A 24,445-nucleotide genomic window follows, 5' to 3' on the forward strand; every position below is an offset into this window, starting at 1 on the left:
ACGGCGGCTAAGTCATGCAAACACACCGTAAGGTTGCCAACTTCCCCTCGCAACTTGGCTCCTGTGCCGTTAACGGCAGGCTTGACAACCAAGAACTAAGCCTTCCCCAGCATGCTGATGTCAATACATATAGGCAAAGCTCCCCCTCCCCCCACTTAAAAAAAACCGCGCTGCTGGCCACTCTGCTGCAAAAGGCACAAGAGCCTTAAACAGGGGGGGAAGAAGACGCTGGCAACCTTAGGCAGTAATAAACGTCTTGCGCATGCAAGCGCTCTTTTTAACCCGCGACGGCTTGCCCCCCAAAAAATTTTGAAAATGGAGAGGCATCTGACTGCGACGAATACTGCAAGTTTCTTTTCTGAGAAGTGCTGGGGAAGGGAGGCGGGGAGCGAGCACCGCCCGCGGGCTCACGTCGGAGCGCTGCGCCAATCACAAGCCAGTGGGGGGCGCTCCCAGGAGGAGTCCCCCCCCCCCACCTCCCCACGTTTTGCAGTCATGGCGTTAGGGGTGGGAGGGCGGCGGGGAAGCGTACAGTACGAGGAGCCCACACCCTGCTGCGAAGCGGCACTGTCTTCCTGCGTCTCCCCGACAAGGGAGGGGGCGGGCACAAAGCCAAACTCCCCAGGGCGCTTTCTTGCAGCGCGATCCTGTGGACGTTTCCTCGCGAGTCCCCGTGTGAATGGGGCTTGCTGCCAGGATTAGTCTCAAGACATCCATATATAGGGCTTCGGGTGTGTTTGTGTTTGTTGGGGGGGGGGCACAGTCTTATAAGCCCGATAAATACTGCAGGCTTCATTTCCGAGCAAACACGCGTCGGATCGGGCCGCGTGCCTCCTCCAGGATGTGTTTAAAACGCACCCTCCTCCTCCTCGGCTCCTTTGCAGAAATGGAACCCGCCCTCCGCCCAACTCTGCTCGGATTCAAGAAAGATCCGAGTTACGAAGCAGGGAACGAGGAAACGGCGCGCCATGCACGCAGGGTGTGTGTGTATGTTTGCACACCCCGAGCCTGGAGCGTCACCGGGGATCTTCTGGCCCCCGAGTGCAATTGCTGCTCACCACCCAGGAATCTGGCCCGGGGCGCCGCCGAAAGCTCGGACAGGCAGCAGCGCATGGGGAGGTGGGTTTGTCCTCCGTACCTGCTGCATGGAAACTGCGGCCCTTAGAAAAGGGAAACGAGTGGGGCAGTGCGAAAAAGAGAGAGAAAACACCCTCCCTACTGAAAACCCCAGGAAGACACGCCGCTTAATTGCCGGAGTTTGCTCCCAGCCCGCAGGTCACTCCTTAAGACAGGGCTCCGCGCTCTGCTACTAACTGCCGCCACTGACACCTTACTTCCTGGTTTGCAAACTCAGGACCAGACCCATCTCGGCGGAGTGATTCGATTTTCTCTCCTAGCCTCCTCCCCTTTTTGCTTCTGCTTTCTCTCCCCCCCCCTTCTTTTGCACGAAAATAATTTGACAGCGTTTTGCTGACACGGGGATTTTGCACCAGAGATTAAGAGAGAGGGGGGGCAGAGCCCCCACCCTAAAGTGGCATGCAAGGAATTTCATGCACAAGGTAAGTCCAGCTCCCTTGAGCTTCTCCTCCTGGCGTGGGCTTGGGAAAGAGCGAAGATTAGTTATTTCCACCTCTCTCCCCCCGTCTCCCCCCTGTACAGTCGCGGAGGGGAGGAGGGTGCATTGCACAGGGGGTGGGTGGGGGGGAGAAGAGGGGGCGGAGGCGGCGGGGTTGCGTGTAGATATGCAAGTATATATTTCCTGGCGGAGCGATATTTGTTTACAGCAAGAGCTTGTACTGTAAGCAAAGTAGGACCCGAGTAAATAGCAGCTCAGTAATAAATTAAAATTGCAATTGCCCCGTCGCTGCACAATATAGATCCATTATATGTATTAAAAACTGCGCCCACACGGACCCTGCATGCACTTGTTGCAGACTTGCACCAGGTAGGCAAAACGCTTAACAACTTCCATTCTTGCACGGAGCTTGCAAACTCAACTTTTTCTCTTTTTTTTAAGTTTGTAAGTTCACTCACTTTCGGTATGTAGGGCTGAGTGGGCGAGGCCCTCCCTGTCTCCTGCTCCTTCCTGCAAGATATCCCAGCAGAAGGAGAGAGAGAAAAAGGAGATCATTAAGCCTGGCTATTAGTATGATTATTATTTTATTATTATAAATAAATGTCCCCCTGGCTGCGTGCTTCCTTAAGTAAGGTGCAAGGCCGTGTTATTTTAAATCGGATCGAGGCGAGTCCTCGCACTGCGGGGGGTGGGGCGGGAAGAGGGCAGCGTGATCTTTTAAATCGAGTGCGTGTACAGGGAGCTGCCCGCGGTGTGGCAAGAGAACCATATGCGAGGATCTGGCAACGGCGGATCGCACACGCTGCCTTACCTACCTGCTCCCAGTCGGTGGGAAATTAGAAAGCGAGAGATTTGCATCTTGGCCACTCCCTAATCCCGTACACCCTTGCTTTCTTTCCCCGTAGCGTTCGCTTAGCATTCATCAAAAGGAAAGAGGCACTTAAAGTAAGATGGATGCAATTTTTTTTTTAAAACAGAGATGAGTCAGTGCCTGAAAAAGCCCATAAATGAATACGGTTGTGTGTTGCGGTTGGGTTTCATATAAAAATACAGCAACCGGAGAAGGGGAATATGCAAGGCCGGTACTGAGACCATATATATTTTCCTTGTTTCCAGAGTCTTGACTCCGAGAGCGTTGCATGAACAGAATCCATATCTGCTTGTGTAATTTGGGTTAATGCAGGATTCACAAGCTTCACCCAAGAGGTTAAAATGAGATCTGCAACTTTTCATTAATTAGTCAGTTTAAAAAAATACCCTTTGACCACCCACAAAAGTTGTCTGGGTTAACCTGGTAGCAGTTTATTTTAAACAGAATGTTTAATTATTTTTAAAACAAATATGTATGAAATTGTAGGCAACTGGGCTCCATGTTAGAAAAGCCACTTGTCCTTTTCTTGCATATTCATCCCTGAATTGTGCCTATGAGCATTAAGCTTAAAAGCAAAATATGCCTGTTTTTCTTTTGTTTTAATTCACAAGCAGTTTTTTTTAATTAATTAATCGTCTAAGGTGTCTTTAATCATATGTCAGCCCTGGTTTAAAATACTCCAGAGTCAGTTGGTAGGTTTCTAGATGCATAGTGTGAATGTGGTTCTTGGCTATGAGATTAAAGTATATTAATGTGGGGAAAACCATGTGCCTAATTGGTTTGGAATCTCTTGCCAGCTGTCTAGTAGTTTTCAATGTGATATAATCTGCAGTGTTTACTAAAAAGCTGGTGGAGCATTGTGGTCAACAGCAAACCTGCATCCCTGCTCAGAAGTTAGTCCCACTGTGATCAATAGGATTTAACTGCTTAGTGTGTTTAGGATTGGAGCGTGGAGCTAGATCTCCATTTTTAGAAGACCAAGACCAACCCACTCTTGTGGCACCTTCAAGACTAACCTTAAAGGTTATTATTATGGCCTGAGCCAGAGGTCGGAAACCAAGGTATTTTTGTGTGGCTAGAAAACGGTGTCCTTCAACTCCTGCCTCATATTGGCCTGAATGGAAGCTAGATTTGGGTGTAGAGAAACTAGCCTACTGTACAAAGAAGGTAGAACTTGTGTTTGTCGCCCCTTCCATTTTTGCTTCTGGGCTACTGAAAGGAAGCCTGGAAGGGAATGTGGCCCTGGTAGGTTCCCCATCCTGGCCTGAGTCTTGGTGGAACTAGTCTACTTCCATCAGCTGCATGAATCGTCAGGGTAGGTTACCAGACATGTGCACCAGTGATTGGGGTGGGGCATTTTTCTTTTTAGGGAGTGACATTTTAAGCATTGAGTTTTAGAGGGAAACGAAATGCTTTCCAAATGAACCTACCCAGACCCTGAGATCATCTTCTGAGGCCCTTCGTCGTGTGCCTCCTCCAGGAGAGGTCTGGAGGGAGGCAACACAAGAACAGGCCTTTTCTGCAGTGGATCTCAGTTTAAGGAATTTTCTTCCCAAGGAGGTTCTGCTGGTGCTTTCGTTACAGACCTTTAGGTGCCAGGTGTAAACATTTCTCGTTAAGAAGGCCTTTGGCTGATTGACATCCAATGCCCTTTTAAAAGGTAGTGGGAAGTACAGTGATACCTCGGGTTACATACACTTCAGGTTACAGACGCTTCAGGTTACAGACTCCGCTAACGCAGAAATATTACCTCGGGTTAAGAACTTTGCTTCAGGATGAGGACAGAAATCGTGCCCTGGCGGCGCAGCAGCAGCGGGAGGCCCCATTAGCTAAAGTGGTGCTTCAGGTTAAGAACAGTTTCAGGTTAAAAACGGACCTCCGGAACGAATTAAGTACTTAACCTGAGGTACCACTGTAGGTTGTTTATTGGGTTGCTTTTATTTTTATTATGTATTTTGTGATTCTATATTGTGATTGTATGTTGTAACTGCCCTTAGAATTGTGGGTATAGAGTGGTATACAGATTTAACTAATTAATAATAATAAATGAAAAAAGTACAGGCTCTGACTGTTTTGTTGCAGAGGTATTGCAAGGTTTATTCACATATTGTATGGTAAGCAGTTGTTCAGATGCAATGTGTCTCTACTCTGGTCTCCATGGTTCTCTATCGCCGCCAGACACAGTGGTCCAGCCGCTTTGGAGCCCCTCTTTGAGAGGGCGCTTGGAGAAAGGTCTTTGTAGAGGACCTTGGGGTATGGGTACAGGTGCGTGGGGGGGGGGCGTTCTTCATGTCCCAAGCCATCTTAAGGTTTTCTATGTCAAAATCAGCATTTTGAATCTGGCTGGGAAGCAATTTGGAAGTCGGTGAAGGTAGATGTTCTGAACATGTTCAGGGTTGCTATATAAATCAGAGTCCCGGGAAAGTATCCTGGGAACTATAGTTTTTTAAGAATATACAGTCCCCAACTTTCCTTTAGTGTCAGAGAGGATATAAGGTTGTTTTAAATGTAAGGTGTTGATGTTAACAGTTGAGGCATGAGCCCAACTACACCTTTTGGGGGGTCTGCTTTTGTGTGCATGGGTGGATGTAGGAAAATTGCCAGGCTTCACCATGCTTTGACCCGAGTACTACTCCTCTTTGGAAAGAGTGTGTATGTATGAGTGTGAGAAGTAATAAGTGTGGTGGTGTAGTGTAGTGGTTAGAGTGTTGGAGTAGGACTTGGGAGACCAAGGTTCAAATCCCCCGTCCACTATGAAAGGCGAACATAAAATGAGGAGAATCATGTATGCCATCTCGAGGTATTCAGAGGAAATGGTCGGTTGTAAATGTAAAAATAAATTAAATAACAATGATGAGAGCTGCTGTACCACTGATAGCAAAGAGTGAGTTATGAGCAGGAAGTTTTTGGTTCAACTGGTAGCTTACCCACAAACTTGTTGTATGGCCTAAGCTAAGCTCCTATCTCTCAGCCACCCCGTTGGGTAAGCTGCTGTTTTTCTGTCCGTCTCCACGTTTGCAGTACAGTGATAATACTTCATAAGCACTGTTCATAAACAATCATTATATTGAGATAGTTATTGAGAATGTGAGCTTGAAGCACTCTGAACCCTTAAAAGCTTTCTTACTACAGTGGTACCTCGAGTTACATACGCTTCAGGTTACATACGCTTCAGGTTACAGACTCCACTAACCCAGAAATAGTACCTCAGGTTAAGAACTTTGCTTCTGGATGAGAACAGAAATCGTGCTCCTGCGGCGCGGCGGCAGCGGGAGGCCCCATTAGCTAAAGTGGTGCTTCAGGTTAAGAACAGTTTCAGGTTAAGTACGGACCTCCGGAACGAAAGAAGTACTTAACCCGAGGTACCACTGTAAGTGTCCCTGAGCATGTGCAGTGTCTCACAGGCTTGAGTTTAGGAGACAGAGCATTGCTTCTAGAAATATCTGTTTCTGCACCTGTTTCTTTGGAATTGAACCACTGGAATCTAGGGCGCTTATCTGATCAAAGGAAGTCGATAAATCAGTTGAGTTTTTAATAGATTAAAAGTGGCATTTTCTCCTTTGCGTAAGTACTTCTAGCAACAATGATCAATGCTTGCTAAAAGAATATGTTTTGCGTGATTGATCTGTGATACCTTTTAAGTTTATTAAATGTTGTTTAGCTGATTAAACAAACTGTTTATTTGACTGTAGGTGGTATCCATATTGGAAACCACCTCAAGTTGTGTACTTCTTTCTAGGTTCTGTAAAGATTTAAGAAAAACATGGTGGAATGTGTAAGAGGTACCACCAAGTAGCCTCTCTCAAGCTTCCAAGACTTTGAAGGACCTGAAAGTTTGACACACTTCCTCGTGTGGGAATGGATTACCAGCCACTTGGTTGGATTGAAATTCATTTAATTGTTGAGTTTTCAGGGGAAAACGTTTTCAGTAATACACCCAGGCATTGTGTTGTGTTAGCATCGGACGTTAGGGGCACTGCAGGGAACTTAAAATGCTTAGTGCTTAAAATGCTTAGTGTGCTCAGCATGGCTCCGATATGCCTCTGGGCAGATAAAGATGGTAGATGGGGTCTCATTGGCACTGTGTTTGCTGTGCATTGCACACAACCACACTGTAAGCAAAGGATGTGGCTGCTTCATTCCCTAGCCTTCTTATGGCACATGCAGGTCCTATATATGCAGAACTAGATTTCCCCCTTTTTGGAGAAAGCTTTTCCTGTGCAAAAGTTAATGCTTTTTTTATTTTCCGTGTTTGTGGTGTTTTCATGAAGAATTATCTGTATGTTGTTTTGTCTTTCCCCAGCATACGTCTCTGGTTTATGATAAGAAAAGCTTATACATAAAATAATAGCAACGACACTGTGCATTTCAAAGGCATTTGCTTGTAAACCCTCAATTTTGCATTTAAAGCAAAACTGAACGATGCGCTTGATTTTGTGAGATTCATGAGTGTCTGACAAAATGAATCGTTCAACTGTAGTTTTTCAGCACATCTCTGCAATTTTAATTCGCTTTGAAATAAGGCAGGTTGTGGGTGGCTTCACATTCACTTGTTCTGTAGCTGAAAAGATTAGAAGACATTGTGAGTCCTGTGTTCCGTTCTGGGCACCACATCCAGGTATAGACCAGTGATTCCCAAATCATTGGGAATCATTCACTTTAGGAACCACTGGTGTTATCCAATTGGAATGAGTTCACTGAGGGCAGCAAAGATGGTCAGGGGTAGGGAATACATGTCCTAAGAGGAATGGAAGCCTGTAGCTCAGTAGCAGAGCATCTGCCTTGCGTGCAGAATACGCCATCTTAAATCCTGTGTATCTCCAGGTCGGGTTGAAACCCTGGAGAGCCATTGCCAGTCAAATTAGACAGTATGGAGCTAGATGGACCAATGGACTGACTCAGTTTGGCAATTTCCTATGTTCCCAACTGGGTAGAATTATGGAATTGTAGTGATGGAAAGGGACCACAAGGGTCATCTTTTAGCCCACTTCTAGTCTGCAGGGACCTCACCTGTCTCCAAGAATTCTCAAAGATCAGGCTTCCTCAACCTCGGGCCTTCAGATGTTTTGAGGCTACAATTCCCATCGTCCCTGACCACTGGTCCTGCTAGCTAGGGATCATGGGAATTGTAGGCCCAAAACATCTGGAGGGCCGAGGTTGAGGAAGCCTGTCAAAGATTATAGACATCTGTTGATGCAGCCTAGAATAGCATTAGCTTTTTTTTGTTGTTGCATCACACTGTTGACTCAGGTTCAGCTTGGAGTCCACTAAGACCCCAATGTCCTTTTCACATGTGCTTCCAGTAAGCCAGGTGCCCCCATCTTACGTTGGTGCATCTGGTTCTTCCTGCCTAAGTGCAAAACCTTTCATTTGTCCCTATTGAAATTCATTTTGTTAGCTTGGGCCTAGGTTTCCGATCTCTTAAGGTCTCTTCCTTCTCTGGGTAGTGGCAGGGTAGGGTTCTCTGCAGTGTGCCTTCCCCAGCCACCTTGGTATATTCTGAGGTCTGCAATTGTCCTTGCTCCTCTACTGTTGCTTTGGATTTCCTGCATGAAGCAGGCTATGCTAGATAGCTTGCATTGGGGAACCAGTGGCCCTCTTGATGTTGTTAGACTCCCAGCTCCCATCAGCCCTAGTCCGCACGGGCAGTGGTCAAGGATGATGGGTGTTGTAGTCCAGCAACATCAAGAGGCTTACAGATTCCCCATCCCTGGCCTACAAAGTATTGCATAATGCTGTACTGGGGGTTGCTTCTCAGGCTAGGTCTACAGTATTCCTTCATTGTGCCATACAGTGGTACCTCTGGTTACGTACTTAATTCGTCCTGGAAGTCTGTTCTTAACCTGAGGTATCACTTAGTTAATGGGGCCTCCCCCCACCGTTGCCCGATTTCTGTTCTTATCCTGAGGTAAAGTTCTTAACCCGAGGTACTACTTCCAGGTTAGCGGAGTCTGTAACCTGAAGTGTTTGTAACCCGAGCTGTTTGTAACCCGAGGTACCACTGTAGTTTTAAGTGCTTTAAAATTATATAAGAAATATACACCATATAATGACATTTAACGTACATTTGCCCAAGAGACCTCATTATACTAAGAAAATCAATAGTAAAGGCAGCTAATTAGATGAGGAAAAAGTTTGTAGTGGAATCCAAAAATGTATACTCAGAAACAAGCGCTATTGAATTCAAGAAGTGGGGTTAGGATTTCAGCCTTAACAAAAATGATTTTATCTATATATAATTCTCAAGAGAGTGTCTTTAAAGAACTGTATTTGTGGAGTTCGCATTGGCATGTGCAAGATCGATCCCCATATTTGACAGCTGCATTGACAGCTGTAATACTAGATGATCCTCACGGTGCCTTCAAATGCTACAATTTTATGACTTTATGTCTTGTAAAAAATTCAGTATTTTTGTCTGCTTGTAAGATATAGTGATGGTCTGGCCACCAGCTTGGATGGGGAGAGGAAGAACCATGTGCTTCACCTTGAACTTTGTGGAGGAAAGGTGGAATCTAAATGTGATGGTGATGGTGATTTTTATTTTTTTTTAAAAAAACACCCCATAGTTTTCGCTTAGTTCAGATGTACAGTGGTACCTCGCAAGACGAATGCCTCGCAAGACGAAAAACTCGCAAGACAAAAGAGTTTTTTGTTTTTTGAGTTGCTTCGCAAGACGAAAACGTCTTGCGCCTTTTTCTTAAAACCGTCAATGCATTCCTATGGGAAACCGTCAATGCATTTCCTATGGGAAACCGTGCTTCGCAAGATGAAAAATTCACAAGACGAAAAAACTCGCAGAACGAATTAATTTCGTCTTGCGAGGCACCACTGTAATGGCAACCTATAATTTGCCACAAAACTGGAAGTCAGGGAACATGCAAGCTAAGGGCATGTCATGTAGCGTCACAAGTTAAACATAGTTTGCTGCTTCGTTGTAGTATGCTAAGCACTTGAGAATGCGACTATGTGTGTGCGTTTGAGGAAGTCTGCAATGTGGAATGTAGAAGAATGTGGGCAGGCACGAATATATGGATCGTTCATGCTGGATCAGTGCTCTGCGTCAGGATTGGGGAACCTTTTTTTTTTTGACATTCTATTCTGAGCAACCTTCTCAGGGCAACATGCCAATTGTAGGTGGAGCCGCAGGCAAAAGCAGGCAGAGCAGTGACTCTAAATTTTGCTTTCATGTAGTGGGCACTCCTATCTCCATTCAGGCAAGCAAAAGGCAAACACCAAGAGTTGAAGGACACAATCCAGGCAGGGAAAAATAATCAAGGCCAGAGAGGGGTGTGGCCTGGGGAGAGGAGGTGTGGAGAGGAGGGCCAAATCGAGAAGTCCAGAGGGCCACATTTGGTTTGCCACTGCTTCTCTGCATGGACCCTTAGTCTAAGGCAGGCATAGGCAAACTCGGTCCTCCAGATGTTTTGAGACTACAGTTCCCATCATCCCTGACCACTGGTCCTGTTAGCTAGGGATGATGGGAGTTGTAGTCCCAAAAACATCTGGAGGGCCGAGTTTGCCTATGCCTGGTCTAAGGTACCATGGGCAGTTCATATGTTCTTATCTGCTGTTTGCGTTTTCTACCCCTGTTTCTACACTGCGTGTAGAATGTGTGCATTGTTGTTCCATGCCCTAGTAACTTCCATCTTGGTCTACTGAAATGCGCTTTGTGTGGGGATACCCCTGAGGTCAGTCTGGAAGATGCACCGAGTGCAAAATTGAGTGGCTCAACTGCTCAGTGCAAGGGCCAAATATCACCTCCATGTTACGTAGTGCTGAGAGTCTTGTACTGGACAGTCCTCTACAGTCCTCTACTGGACTTAGTTGAAGGTGCTGATTTTGATACCATTTCATCAGGAGGTCCATTCCATTTGATGCAGAAATTGGACCTTTAGTGTTGTGGCATCTACGTCTTGGAATTCCCTCCAATTGTGTATCAGACAGGTGCCATCTCTGTTGTCTTTTGGTGCATATTGAAGATTGTCCTTTTCCAGCAAACCTTTTAAGTGAAGATTTTTGTCCTCTTTCATCTACATTGGATTAGAAATAGTGTGTTTTACAAACACACACATTTTTGAATCACTTTGGGATGTTTTCTAGGAAGTAATTTATAAATTAAATGAACAAAATTAGCTTGTATTGATACGAAAACTCCAAGAGCTTGGCAGCAATTCTTGGCGAGTTGAAGTATTGGGGGTTTTTCTGGAAAATTTCGAATTGGAAAATTTCCCACTGTATGTTAGGGTAAGCTGCCTTGGGAAAAAATCATTTTGCATCAGAAAATTTTGTGATGTCTTAGAGAGGGAATTAATTTAGCATCTTTATGATGTACTTGCTCTGTAATACAGATGGTTATAGGTATATTTTATGTTTATGTTGAGTGTTCACTGACGGTTTGGTTTGTCTTCAACAAGTAACAAAAAAAGTTAGCATTTCTATTTTACTCATAGCTGTCAACGTTTCCCTTTTTTAAAGGGAAATTCCCTTATTCTGAATAGGATTCCTCGGAAGAAAAGGGAAAAGTTGACAGCTATGATTTTACTTGCATTTAGTAATCAAAGCTAAAAACTTTGAAACTGCTAAGCTTGCCTAGTGTTGTATTTGCAGTTGGCACCCGTTCATGGTTAGTCATGAACTTAGGAAACAGACGATTTTCTATGGGGAAAAATAAATCACTTGGGGGAAAATTCCACCACACATTGTTGGTGGTGAATTGTGAGGCAAAGGGTATTAAACACAGCGATACACAAGAGGTTGTCAGAAGGCTCCAAACTGAGATAACATATGCGATTGATGGTCCCCTTAGGGTAGTTATTTTCAAAATTCCTGCCGGCTTCCTTATTGCTTTGTCTGATGTGGGACCTTGAAACACCTCAGCTGACATTCACACAAAAAGGTTTTAAAGTTGCAGGTGCAGCCTCTACTTAAGAATTGAAGGCATCACTAACTTGTATTGCTAGGGCTGTGTGTTGTCAGGCTGTTTGGCATAAGTGAATGCAAATCTTGAGAGAAGTTGTGAAACTACCTCCTGAGGGAAGTTTGTCAGGGCCTGCTCTTGATTGGATATCAGGAGCGAGGTGAAGACTTCAGTGTTCTGGTGAGCATTTGAAGTGCCTGTTCGAATGTTTAAGATTATGCTGCAGTTGATGTGCAGTTCTGCTGCTACAATCTTGTTTTTCACCCTGGTGCTGTTGGGAATTTTCATTATGCGGTGTTTTAACGAAGGGAAGTTTCTGTTTATTGAAAGTTACGTATGATGAGAGGCAGAGTTTTGTGGTGGAACACAAAAATTTAAAATTTGTGTGGACAACAGCAGAGTGCTCCATTCTAGTTGAACAGCGGCTGGGATTTCGCCAGTCTCCACATGTGTATTGACTGTTGACTGTAAAAGGAAAGCCAGTTACACAATTAGACTCTCTGACTTTTACTGCATATATTCCACTTTGGTTTACTTCTGATTGATCTGATGTTTTTCTATATAGAGTGTACATTTCCCTTGCAATAATTACTGGCAAGATTGAACACCCTTTTTGGAACGGGTGAGTGGGCATATAAAATAAATTTGGTGGTTGGTTGTTTAGCCAAAGTGTTCAGTTTGTAAGTCCAATGGCTAATAACTAAAATGAAAGTTAGGAAGTTACCCTGTGCAGTTGTGGCATCGTAAGCTACTATTGACTAAGACTCCCCAAGCTGATTAATGATTTGCTATTTAGATTCAAATCAACTCATAAAAAATAATCAGTATTATAGCTTGGAAGGGAAGGAATTCCAAAGGTTATTATCGGGAAAGGAGAAATGAACTCATAGGCTTTTACTTGCACCAGGGTTTTATTTTGGTAAAGTAAGGGCATCTGTACTTGGCAACACAGAACTAAAGTAGGACAACTCACTAGAGTAGGTGTGAAATGCTGTCTTAAGCTGCCTTTATACTGAGTAGGGATGGAAGGATCTGTCATTCTGTCAATATTAATCCCCCCCCCCCCGCACAAAATGCAGTTTGTGCATTTTCTTTTTAAAAATAAAAATTATTATATGCATTTCTGTATGTAGTTTTGACTGATGTACACATTTCTGCAAGCAGTTTCTCTTAATATGATTTTTTGGTAATTTTAACTGGGGCTGATAGGAGTTGGAGTCCCAAGTTCATACCACCCAGCTCTCCCTTCTGGAGCTGGGTCTAAAAGTTTACTTCAAATTGCAGAAAAGATAGGGAAGCAAAATAAATATTGTGGTACATAGTCAGCTGCTAATGACATAGAAAAGAAAGCACTGTTCTATTTTGTCACCTCTGAAGTGTTGACATCCCATGTTTTGGCTGAATACCAAATGTATACGAGAAAAGTACGAAAGCGGTGCTACCTCAAAAAAGTTGTTTTTGAGTGATGAAGGTTTTAAAAAAAGGATTGACTTGGTTTTGCTTCAAACTTAACTGGATATGCAAATTCCCTCCAGAATGGGATCTAAGATTTCCAGTTATAGCAAAGTAATAAAATTGTATTTATTTATTTTTTACGGATTTGTCTGTTAGGTTAAATTTTAGGCTCCTTTCAAATTCACACGTTGGTTTAAAACATAATGCAATGAGAGCTAATTGAAAAGCCAAATCCAAACGATGTTATTTCTTTTTAGACCTTTAATGTAGCAATTTGAAGTCAAATATGGTTCAGGGCTTGAAATGTGCTTGCAGAAAATCAAGTTGGGACTTGTGCAGTTTTGGCGGTTGGCATCGTTAAAATAATGCAGAGGCAAAGTGCATGCACACAAGCTGAAAACAACCCAAAGTGTTAGCTATGCAGCTTAAACTACTTAATCGGTTTTTATTAAAACTTACTACTGCTGGACTCGATTATAGACTAAAATACTACAGAAATGATGTGCAGTCAAGTCCTAAGCATGTTTACTGAGAAGTCAGCACTTACTGAATCCCAAGGGGCTTGTTCCTAGGTACGTAAGTGTAGATAGGGCCAAAGCTTTAAACATTACCTGATCTCTGATATTTCGTGTGTTGGTCTTAAAGCCTATATTATTCTTAGTATTGAATACCCAGGGCCAGTGAGATGATATCTTACCCACCGTGTAAAGCAGAGGAATAAATTTCTGTGGAATAATAGCTTTTAACCTTGAAAGGGGTACATGTCTGCTGTGGAAACAGAGCAGACATAACATCCAAGAATTCGTTGCAAAGAACGCAAGGGGGCAGAAATTGAAACGGCGAGATATAAATGTAGCAAACCAACAAATTGTTCACCTTTCCTCCAAGGAACTTGAGGTGCCCCCCCCCCCCACTATTATATCCTCTCACAACATCCCTGTGAGGTGAGTTAGGCTGTGAGAATGTGTGGCTGGTCTCAGGTCACCCGGGGGGGGGGGGGCTTGTGGCTGAATGAGGATTTGAACTTTGGTCTCCCTAATTCTTGTCTGACACTTGCAGTGTCAAGCAGAAGGTAGACAGGGATCTGGGTAGACCAGTAAGGGAATCTGGGTAGACCAGAAAGGGTTTCTGACTCACAAATAGGAATAAAACATTTCCCTCACCTAAATGCAGCTGCTGAAATGATGAGAGCTAACCAGAGGTGCTGCAAGAGGACCATGATCTGGTACTGAAAGCATAATTTTAGGCTCAGAATATGCTCAGAAGGACCCTTGTTTTTGAATATTTGCGTGTACAGTATTCAGCTCCTGGCTCCTGTTGGTAAATATTGGGGTTCCAGAAAATATCAAAGGAGATCCAGGAAACCTAAAGTCTGCCCATTGCTGCTGTAACCCCAGTACCACAGTGGCTTCTGAGATTTCTCCAAAGAGCTTTGTGATAGCTTGGTTAAAAAACAAACCATCAAATTCACAAAATGGTGTTGGAAGGGGGAGTTGCATTGCTTATTTACCAGCATTCAGCACAGGCACTAGCATGTCATCGTCCTCATGGCATAAACAGAAGGAATTAGGCCCAAGTCCTAGTCCAGCACTCGAACTACTTCCCCAGCTGGCCTCCTTGGAATGAAATGTTTGATGAAAATCCACTAAATTACTGGAGGAAGGTTTGTTAAATGCCTGGAATTGGCTTTTTTAAAAGAAGATGTGATCAAGATGCGAGTGTATGCTTTAAACCAATGGTTGGGTATTATTATTAACAGGAAGACTTATTGCAACTAGGTATTGGAGATATATGGAAGGAGCCTCTGACGGATTGTTGTAATAAAGTCTGGGAATCGGCACTTGTTTAGAAACTCACCAATAAACTTAGAAGGGCACAAGGTTTAAAACAAAAGGACTTCTTTGCGGTAGAATGAAATTGCTTCATTAAGCATACAGTGAAGAATGACTATACAGGACTTCATATCAGCATTCTAGGTTGCTTTGATCATTTTTTTGGGTTATCCTTTGAGGAACCTGTGAAAATCAGGATTTATGATGTGGGCTTCAGATTTGGATGCAGACTTAATCTCTCGGCAAGGGTGAGGATTAAATTAGTCACTTCTCTTTTCAATTTCTGCATCTATATTGTTTTGTAATATACTTACAAAAACAATAGCAACAGCCCTGTGAGGTAGGTTAGGCTAAGAGACCAGTGACTGGGCCAACGTCACCCAGGGAGCTTCATGGCAGAGTGCAGGTTTGAATCCTGACCTCCCAGTGCAGCCTGCCAGCCATTACATCGACTGACTACCTTCTGATTCTATGTGGATATGTTTTTTGTTGGAAGATTGCATTTTGCCATTGATAAAATGCTATAATTTAAGTGTGAGTGTTGGTGTCTTCATTTTAAGCAGCAGTATGTTCTTCAGTAACTACTGTGCATTTAACACACAAGTAAGTCATTATAAAGTCAAGTAAGAAAGGCCATTTGTACTGGGTGGGACCCCTCTAAACTCTCCCCAGGCTAAACCCCGCACTGTCACTGCATCTTGCCCCAGTTGTTCTTGTCTGACTGGAATCTATGTTTATTAATTTATTTAGACCACTACTGTACTGCTAGAGAGAGAGCAGTGCACAGAAATCTAAAACAGCAACCAGAAATCTGACCAAAAACACAGACACAATAAAAAGATAAATACAAATTACTAATAAATGTATACTGATATCTGTTCCTTTTCCTTCTGGCACAATTTCCCAATCACCCAGCCTCTTGGCTCTCATCCATGACCCAAACAGACTCACAGAATCATGCCCCTCACACACACAAAATAATCTCACAACGAAGAGAATTCCTGGAACCTTCTGACACCACCCTAGTCTCTCACACTAAGCTTGCTTTTATGGACAGGCACCATGATTGATGGAGCTTTCTTGGGTTGTCCATAGCTGTGTCCCTGCTCAGCACCTTGTTTGCTGCATGGCACACACACAGTCCCAAGCTGCAGCGGGTTTAGTTTGGTGAGTTTCCTGTGTTGTGTGTAAAACAGAGAGCAAATAGGGCACTCTTCCACTCTGTGGTCTTGAACTCTCTTAATGCCTCTTGCTTGGCTGGGTGGTGGAAACGGAGGGGGTGTGAGTGTGTAGACACTGGCCTACGTACAATACAAAGGTAACCTTGACATTTGATGCTCCATCTACTTTTGCTTCACTGTGCACTGGCATGTGGTCCCTTGCCCTGAAAACGGTTCCCCATCTCTTGTCGTAGAAAGACAGTTGCCCACAAAGCAACCGCAGCTGATTTCATGCCGAAAGGAACTTCGCTCCAAAGCTGGCTTGCAATCTTCACTTGAAGGTCATCCCTTGTCTCCCCCGTCTGGGATTCAGCCCAGCTAGCAGACATAACAATTCTGTGATTGCCACGTTTATTTTGCCCTCCTTCCTTTTCTCAGTGCTCACCCCACCTTTTTTTTAATTAGTCTAAGACTGAGTTTTGACCAAGCTGTGGGAGGCAGTGGCAGACAGGAGTGCCTGGCGTGCTCTGGTCCATGGGAGTCGGACACGAGAGTCGGACACAAAGAGTCGGACACGACTAAACGACTAAGCAACAACAAGAAGACTTGAGTCTTCAGACCAGACAGTGCAGAACAATAGTGGGGATTCTGTGGCCCTCCGTATGTTGTTGGACTCTAGCTTTCATCAGACTCATCCATCAAGATTAATTGACGAGGTTGATGGGGCTTAGTAGCGCGACAGCCATTGGAGTTAGGCCTCTATCCCTGGTTTAAGCAAGGCTAATTGCTGTACAGAGATGAGGAAAATAAGGAGTAGAATAGATCTTCTGCTGCTCTTCTGCCAGAATAGCACCTCCTGCTGTAGCGTCGTTGAGATTTGCTTCCTCAGAAGGCCAACCTTTCTCCGTCACTGAATAGGTATCGGGAAACGGTGAGAATTTATTTTCTGTCCTTTTCTCTGCTTACGGAGAAGCTTAGTATCTCGGCATGTCATGCTACTTGTGCTATCCTTTTAAGTTTATCTCTATAGTCTTCCTATTTTAAGATTTCAGTTGTTTCATTTGGCTTCTTGGTGTTGGGTTAGATCAAAGCCCTCTGTTGCATACTCTGAAAATAGATAAATCAAGCGAGGCGTGTGAAAATATTTCAAGGCTTATTATGGTGTGAAGTGCTTTTTGTTTAATTCTTTCCTGTTAATTCCCCCCCAAAGAAAGCAGTGCTTTTATTGTAAATGTTGCTTTTAAACTTTTATTAGGATATACATTCTATTTTTCTTCAGCTTATTAACAACATAACCTTTAAAAACTTCTTATTATTATTTCTTAGCCTTTTTATATGTTTATTATACTTGGCTATCATCTAAATAGAATCTAAAAACTTTTTTCAAATGTAAAATTATATCTTATTTTATCCATAACTTTTTATTAAGCTTTTATTTACCTTTTCATTTTAGGATCTTTATGTGAAAACTTTGAACAAAATGAAACTTTTATACAAACATTACTCACTACTATTTTTCTTTTTTCTTTCTTTCATTTTTTAAAAACACTTTCTTCCTTTATAGCTTTTTCTTTTTTAAACCCGTGTTCATTTTAGATCTATTACATCAGGTTGGTTTTTAAAGGTCTGGGTTAAAGCCGCTTCAGAGTTATTGATTTCTTTCGTGCAAAGTCATCAACCTGGTTTCTGTGTTTCTGTCCTGGTAGCTTAGGGTGAATAACTTTTAATACATTTACCGTATAATGCAAATGAATTCTATAAGGGTTAAAAAAAATTTAGCTTTATACATTTTCAAATGTGTATCATTCAGGCACACATTCCAAGGAGCTAGAATTAGCTGTGTCTCACTTTTGTGTGTGGATTTGGTGTCAAATGTGGGTTTGCAACTGCATAATGTGTGAATCAGGCCTTACTCATTTGGGTTCTCTATCTAAAGTACCTTTAACTTGAGTGACTCTCTGCTATGATTTGCTTTCTTCCATCTCCTTCCTTTCATGTTTACTAAAGCATTCATTCATGTTCCTTTTCAAGTGCTGTGTGGGGACCATATTAAGTAATGACTTGCTAAGTGGATATATGCAGCAAACCTATGCCCATTCACATGGCCATTTTGATTTTACTTTTGCTGCAAGGAAACCCAGAAGCTGAACCCTGAATTCACCATAGTTTCTTGTTCTATCTGAAATTTTAAGCTATAGTTACCAGGCTTGGTTTAAAGTTGGTTTGATATCCTGGCTTGTTCTGAACCTGATAACCATGGTTTCCTGGTTGATGAAACAGGAAACTATAATTAATTAGTGGCTTCTTGGTTTAGTTATGGCTCTCATAAAGGGGAGAACAAAGAGCAAATTTTGTGAGCAAGATGTCGATTTACTAAGCTGAGATAAGGATATCCAGACCAGCTCAGTAAGTCAGAAATTCAGTTGCACGAAGTGAACACACATAAGCATTGTGAATTTGGGGCAATAGGGACACCTGGATTTGAGAAGTTCTTTAATCTGCAGGTTGGCTGCATGGGCAAAGGAAGGATTAATTTCAGTCTTTCCAGGCATTTCCTCCCTGTATGATAAACGCAATGTCTGTAGATCTAGCCCCCTCACCCACACCCACACCCAGCTCCATTGCAGGATAGCACATTTTCTTACCGTTCAGATTGCAATATTATGCCACTGGAAAAAGATTTTCAGCTGTGCTGCAAATGACAAAACTCTCTATTGTTTATTGTGATGCAAATTCTCTGTTCCTTAGTTCTATGATTCTGCTTACAGGCTTCTTTAAATAATAAAAAAGCAGCAGTATTTTCTGTTTGTGTGGCTAATGTTTTTTTTTAAAAAAACCTTATGCTTTTGGAACCTTAATATTAGGAGCTGTGAAGAAGCTGTGTTTTCTAGAAGGTAGGAGTGGGAGTTGTGTTGATGGCTAGACAGGAAATTAGCAGGAACAAAAGCTATTGAGGATTTATTAAAAACAACTACGATTGTCAAGTAGATATTTTGCTTTTGGACTACTTGTGCATTGAAGATAGGTCCAGGGAACATATTTAACTTATTACTTGCATTTGACAAAGCACAAGTGAAACGTTTGTTAAAATGTTTTATCAATTTTATTTTGTGTCCTGGTTTGTTCCTATGCTTCGTTTATAGAATGATTATATATTTTAACTTGGTGCATAGTAGAAAAATGTATGGTTTTGTGCTCTAATTTGCTTTTATTGGGTATGTGGCAATATTAAAAACGACTGTAAAATGTTTGCTGTTTAAAGAAGATATTTCCTGGTGTGTGTGAATATTGTTCTACATTCTTGAAATTACTTCTCCTAGCTTCAGAAGATTTAAACCTTTTGCAAAATCTTTTTTATATTTATTTCTGGAAAATGTTCTTCATTGGATATGATTCTCGCCAGCTTAGGGATGTTAATTTCAGACAGAGGGCGTTTTTGAACACTGGGTGTTCTAATTCAGTGTACAGGCCGCATGTGAACTTCTACTAAATTGAGTTGTAGACGTGGGACTAGCACAAGCAGGGCAGGTGCGACCTGCATGATTCAAAACAGGAACATAGTTTGTGTGCCTTCCTTAATGTACGCTTTTCTACCACTCTCGGTTTAGTATAGTACCGCAGTGCTAAGTCAGCATGTGGGAAGAAGATGCTCTGCGGACACAGGCTAAAATGTTTCAGGATGGTCCTCATATTGTAGATCTGCCGTTATGTAAGAAAATAATTACAATTGTGGTTTCTTTATCTGGAGAAAAAATCACCCACTTTGTAATTATGCATGCGCACACATTGTAATTTGCAAAAGTACAATTGTCAGCGGTAAGCCTCTTGCCTCACTTAACCATAGTAGCTTTTGTTGCGTGTCAAATTAAATTTCTATATTCTTTTGGGGAGCCTTCCAGTTCTAATCCTTTAAGTCAAGAGAAATGAAAAACAGAACAAAAGAACACATGCAATTTATTTTAGGCAATGTGGAATGCAAATCTGTATCTGCATGCTTTAATAGTTGGCTAATTCATTTGCCATAGACTATTTCTATTAGAAGCCCTGGGTTAGCTGTAAAGCAAAGCTCCGCTTAGAAGAGGAAAACCAAACCTTCTCTGTCCTGGGCAGCAAGCATTCTTGTGCCTGACAAATGTTGAGCAATCCTCTAAACTCTTAACCTCGTGTAACAAAATATGTGAAATGACCTGACCTTTCTTGAACAGCAGAAATATCTGAGAGTGCAGACTCATGGCTTAGGAGCACCCACTATTATAGAACAGTTGAAGTGGATGTGACGGGTATCAGTATGGGAGCTTGCGGGGCTGCGTGAGCCTTGCAGAGCTTTCAAAGAAGGCGTGAAACGTAAGGCAAGTTTATGCATTATGCAGCAATGAACCTGCTCAGGGAAACTCAAGCAGGCCACAGTTTGGTGGTAGATCACAAGCCTTCCATGCTAAAGGTCTCAACTTCAACCCCCAGCATCTCCAGTTAGGACTGGGAGAGAGCCTGTAAATGGTACAGTGCTCTGACTCAGTATAAGGCAGTTTCTTATATTCCTGTCCTAGGTTTTCCACTGAGCATGTGCTCAAGAGGGTGCAGTTTATTTATTACCTGTACCCCACCCATCTCATTGGGTTGCCCCAGCCACTCTGGGCAGCTTCCAACAAATATAGAAGCATAATAAAACACTATTGAAAACTTTCCTATACAGGGCTGCCTTCAGACGCCTTCTAAAAGTTGTATAGTTACCGTATATTTCACTCTATAAGACGCACCAGACCACAAGACGCACCTAGTTTTTGGAGGAGGAAAACAAGAAAAAAAAATATTCTGAATCTCAGAAGCCAGAACAGCAAGAAGCCAGAACAGCAGAAGCAAGAACAGCTCAGTGAAAGCAGCAATTCCTCTTGCTGTTCTGGCTTCTGGGATAGCTGCGCAGGCTGCATTCGCTCCATAAGATGCACACACATTTCCCCTTACTTTTTTGGAGGGAAACAGTGAGTCTTATAGAGCAAAAAATACGGTATTTATCTCCTTGACCTCTGATGGGAGGGCATTAAGCAGGGCGGTTGCCACTACCGAGAATGCCCTCTTCTTGGTTCCCTGTAACTTCACTTCTCTCAGTGAAGGAACTGCCAGAAGATCCTCGGAGGAGGACTTCAGTGTCTGGGCTGAACGATGGGGGTGGAGATGCTCCTTCACGTATACTGGGCCAGGGCCATTTATGGCTTTAAAGGTTAGCACCAACACTTTGAATTGTGCTCGGAAACATACTGGGAGCCAGTGGAGATCCTTTAGGACTGGTGTTATATTGTTCTGGTGGACCATAAGACCTTCTGTTTTTCAGTGGAACAAGGGCTAAAAATCAGTAACATTTCTAGTAGCTTGGATGGACTTTAATTTTATGTAAGTTACTGAAATGAGCACAGTTTTGGTTTTAATGTAAAAAGGCAGAAGTTTGGAGCTGGGCTTCTTTGATGACACGCTTAAGTTTGGTGTGAATGAAGTACACTTTTTTTTGTCTCAGCTTCTGGCATATTCACAACGAATGATGTAAATATTGGTCATCACTTACTGTAAATCTTCACGATGCTTGGCAGACGTATGGCTTGATTGAGCTACACAGTGATGCATGCTGGGAAGTAATTTACTGTAAGTGTTGTCTCCACAGTGACTCAAAATTGGAAGTACTTTGATATGTACAGATTTTGAAGACAAAAGAGAGCAGAAGAAAAGTCACGGCAGTCGTGTAGCGCTACTGTTTGTTTAACCTCTACATAGCTGCAATATAGAAAGTGCTATTTGGGTTCTTTGACTTGGCCACACATATGTAAGCTGAGAGCACAGGCAGGGGATAGGTGTCTGGCTTTCGGTGCGAAACCTTTTTCGTAACAGCATATGAAAATCCCAGATCAAAATCCATTGCTTATCGGGTCATTTATAAGGTAGAGGTGGGGAACCTTAGGTCTGGGGTTGGGGTTGAAAGCGGCCCCCTCCTGTTACAAATGGTTCTCTTCATTTATCTGTTCTGTGGCCTGGGCACTTCAAGTACTTATTTGTGTATGGAACTAAAAGTGCACTTTTACGACTTTGGAGCTGTCTGGCCTGCGGAAATGGCAACTAGATTTTCTGTTTTGGCAACTATAAACCTGGTTTACAGAGCCATTTGGCACCTAGCTTATATATCTTGAGTTTCTTAACACTGTAAGTTGTTAGCTGCCCTGGGCTCTGTATGAGTAAGGGTAGGGTATAATAAAAACTACTACTACTACCACTACCACTACCAATAATAATGATTTTATTATTTATACCCCACCCATCTGGCTGGGACTCCCCAGCCACTCTGGGCGGCTTCCAGCAGAATATTGAAATACAATGGTTAATCAAATATTAAAAAGAGAGACTGGTTTAATACAAACTCTAAACAAAGAAAACACAAACACAGGATAGTTCTTTTTGTGTGATTGGATGAATTAAAAGAAAAAGAAAAAAGACTGGTACTCCAGGAAGCTTTTTGTGATGCACCTATTTGGCTTCTGTTATGATAAAGATTTGTCGCTTTTGTTGTTGTTCTTGACAGTAATTCTAAATGTGTGCATATACTTTCTGTGGAAAGGAATTGGAGAAGTAAGGCTGAATTCAGTAAGGCTTGTAGCTTGCAGCACCCCAAGGAAAATAAGAGGAAGTACTGCTACTGTGTGTAACAGCACTGCACCAAAAATCAATGTGTCCTTCCATGTCCAAAGAGGCTATTGGGAATCAAAGGGAGGGGAAAACATGGAACGGGAGAGGGGGAAACATGTATGAACTTGGCACTCAATGTAAGCATCTCCTTCTCTTTCAAGTTCCCCAACTCTCATTATTTGAAGGAAAGGGTGTGGGGCCTAGCTCACAGTGGAAGCATGGTGGAATAAATGCTGGAAAGTGTCTCAAAACTCATCTGGTGATTCAGGACTACTACGGCATTGCTGATAGGTAGCCATCCAGCCTCCACTTAAAAACTTCTAGTGAGGGACAATCCACTGCCTTCTGAGGCAGTCTGTTTCTCTGTCCATTACCACTAGGAAGCTCCTCCTAATGTTTAGACTTGAGTCCTTCTCCCCTTTGTTGTTTCAACACTTTGGTTCAGGTAAGTACCCTCTAGAGCAACACAAACCAAATTTACAACCGTCCTTCAAATATTTGAATATGTTTTTCCTGTTTCGGGGAGCATTTAATATTTGATCCCCCCCATTCCCCCCCCCCTCTGTATTTTGTGGGAAGCTTCCTAGAGTGACTGGGGTCACCCACTTAGGTGGGCAGGAGTCAGTGAGAGTTGTGACCTGGGAAGATTTCTGAGGGCTGGTTAGAGACACCTGGAGTTTTCTTGTTTCGCCGCCAGGACTGAAGCTTCTGCCGTTGACGTTCACATGTGGAGGCATGTGTTACCTGTGGCTTTTACATGTTGTTTCCTGTTCTGACCCCTGCACAATCCCTTTTCGATGACATAAAATGATTTTGGAAGGCACAAATTTGTGTGTGTGTGTGTGTGTGTATGTATAAATAAAATCTGTCGGTAACCAGTAGAGAAGATGATAAGAATACAGAGCACATAAAACAATAAAATATGTTAAGTATGCTATTAAATGTAGAGTTAAAAGCAATGTAAAATATTGCACACTTGTTTAATGTTTAAAACCTCAAAGTCTGCAGTTGTGAGAGTGAGTTAGTATGCATGCATTGGAAATGCGAAAAGATTATTTTGAGGCCAGTGAGGAAAATGAGAAGTGATGAAACAGAATGTGCTTGCAGCCTAGTCTCCACCTACAGCTATCCAGATTCGTATCAGCATGTTGAAGGTGAAAGACTCTCTGTTTTACTCTCGGTCCCAAAGAGCCATTTTGTTCTACATAATCTCTCCTCTCTTTCTCTCTCTCGTTTGCAGCAATGTACACCAGCAAACACACCAAATTGCTTACTCACCAACTTGGTTTCTCTATGATTCGTATATTGTGGAAAAAGATGGCTAGTTTAGTGTAGCGGGTGATGTCTGGTTTCAGGGTGATGCTGGGCATGTTTGAAAGGAACAAAACTTAGGGCTGAGTGTGCATTGCATCACACGTGAACCTGGCAGTGGGGCATGAACATATAACCTTAGCACGTCAAGAGGCTCAGGCCTACGAATACACAATGCCCAGGCATTTCTATGAGCTGTATTCTTGATTGTTTAATCCACTCTGCTATAGATTGCTTTTGCTGCCTTAATTTGTTGTGTTGGATTTCCCCCCCCCCCCCCCCCGCGCATGGTCATTTTATTTGTTGCACTGATCAGGGGTCCCTTTACCTTTACCCTTATGCTGAACGGAAAATGAGTTATAATATTTTTAATAAGATGTTGTTGGTGTACTCATATTGTATGTGTGAGTGCTAGCAACCTGGTTCGTGCATGGCTTCTGTGGTGATTCCATGTACTTGACAGGTGTGTTTGGTTTTTAACATGACCAGTGTCACATTTAAAGCAATCCTAAGGGCATGCACTGGGCAGGCACCAGATAAAATTTTACAGTGAATTAACTAGGTGACTTTAGGAAAGCTCCTCTCTCTCAACACATATTCTTCCATCCACAAGACAGGACTAATATTAGTTCAGTTCATTATAGGGGTACTGACAAT

General features: G+C 42.8%; 1 protein-coding gene across 19 annotated transcripts in view; it reads left to right on the forward strand.

The window, feature by feature from the left end:
* Positions 1-793: 793 nt before the first annotated feature.
* Positions 794-24,445, forward strand: part of TRERF1 (transcriptional regulating factor 1) — a 76,520-nt gene continuing 52,868 nt past the window's right edge. For 8 of the 19 annotated variants that reach the window (XM_083432955.1, XM_083432944.1, XM_083432959.1 and 5 more), the window contains exon 1: positions 795-1,559. The gene's annotated coding sequence lies outside the window, so the exon portion shown is untranslated. Of the gene's footprint in view, positions 1,560-1,711; positions 1,946-2,320; positions 2,522-2,794; positions 2,820-24,445 lie in introns of those variants that run through there. The other 11 variants (XM_083432962.1, XM_083432950.1, XM_083432953.1 and 8 more) reach the window with 8 other exon arrangements.

This window comes from Podarcis tiliguerta (assembly GCF_965153285.1).
Source record: "Podarcis tiliguerta genome assembly, chromosome: 3".
Taxonomy (NCBI): domain Eukaryota; kingdom Metazoa; phylum Chordata; class Lepidosauria; order Squamata; family Lacertidae; genus Podarcis; species Podarcis tiliguerta.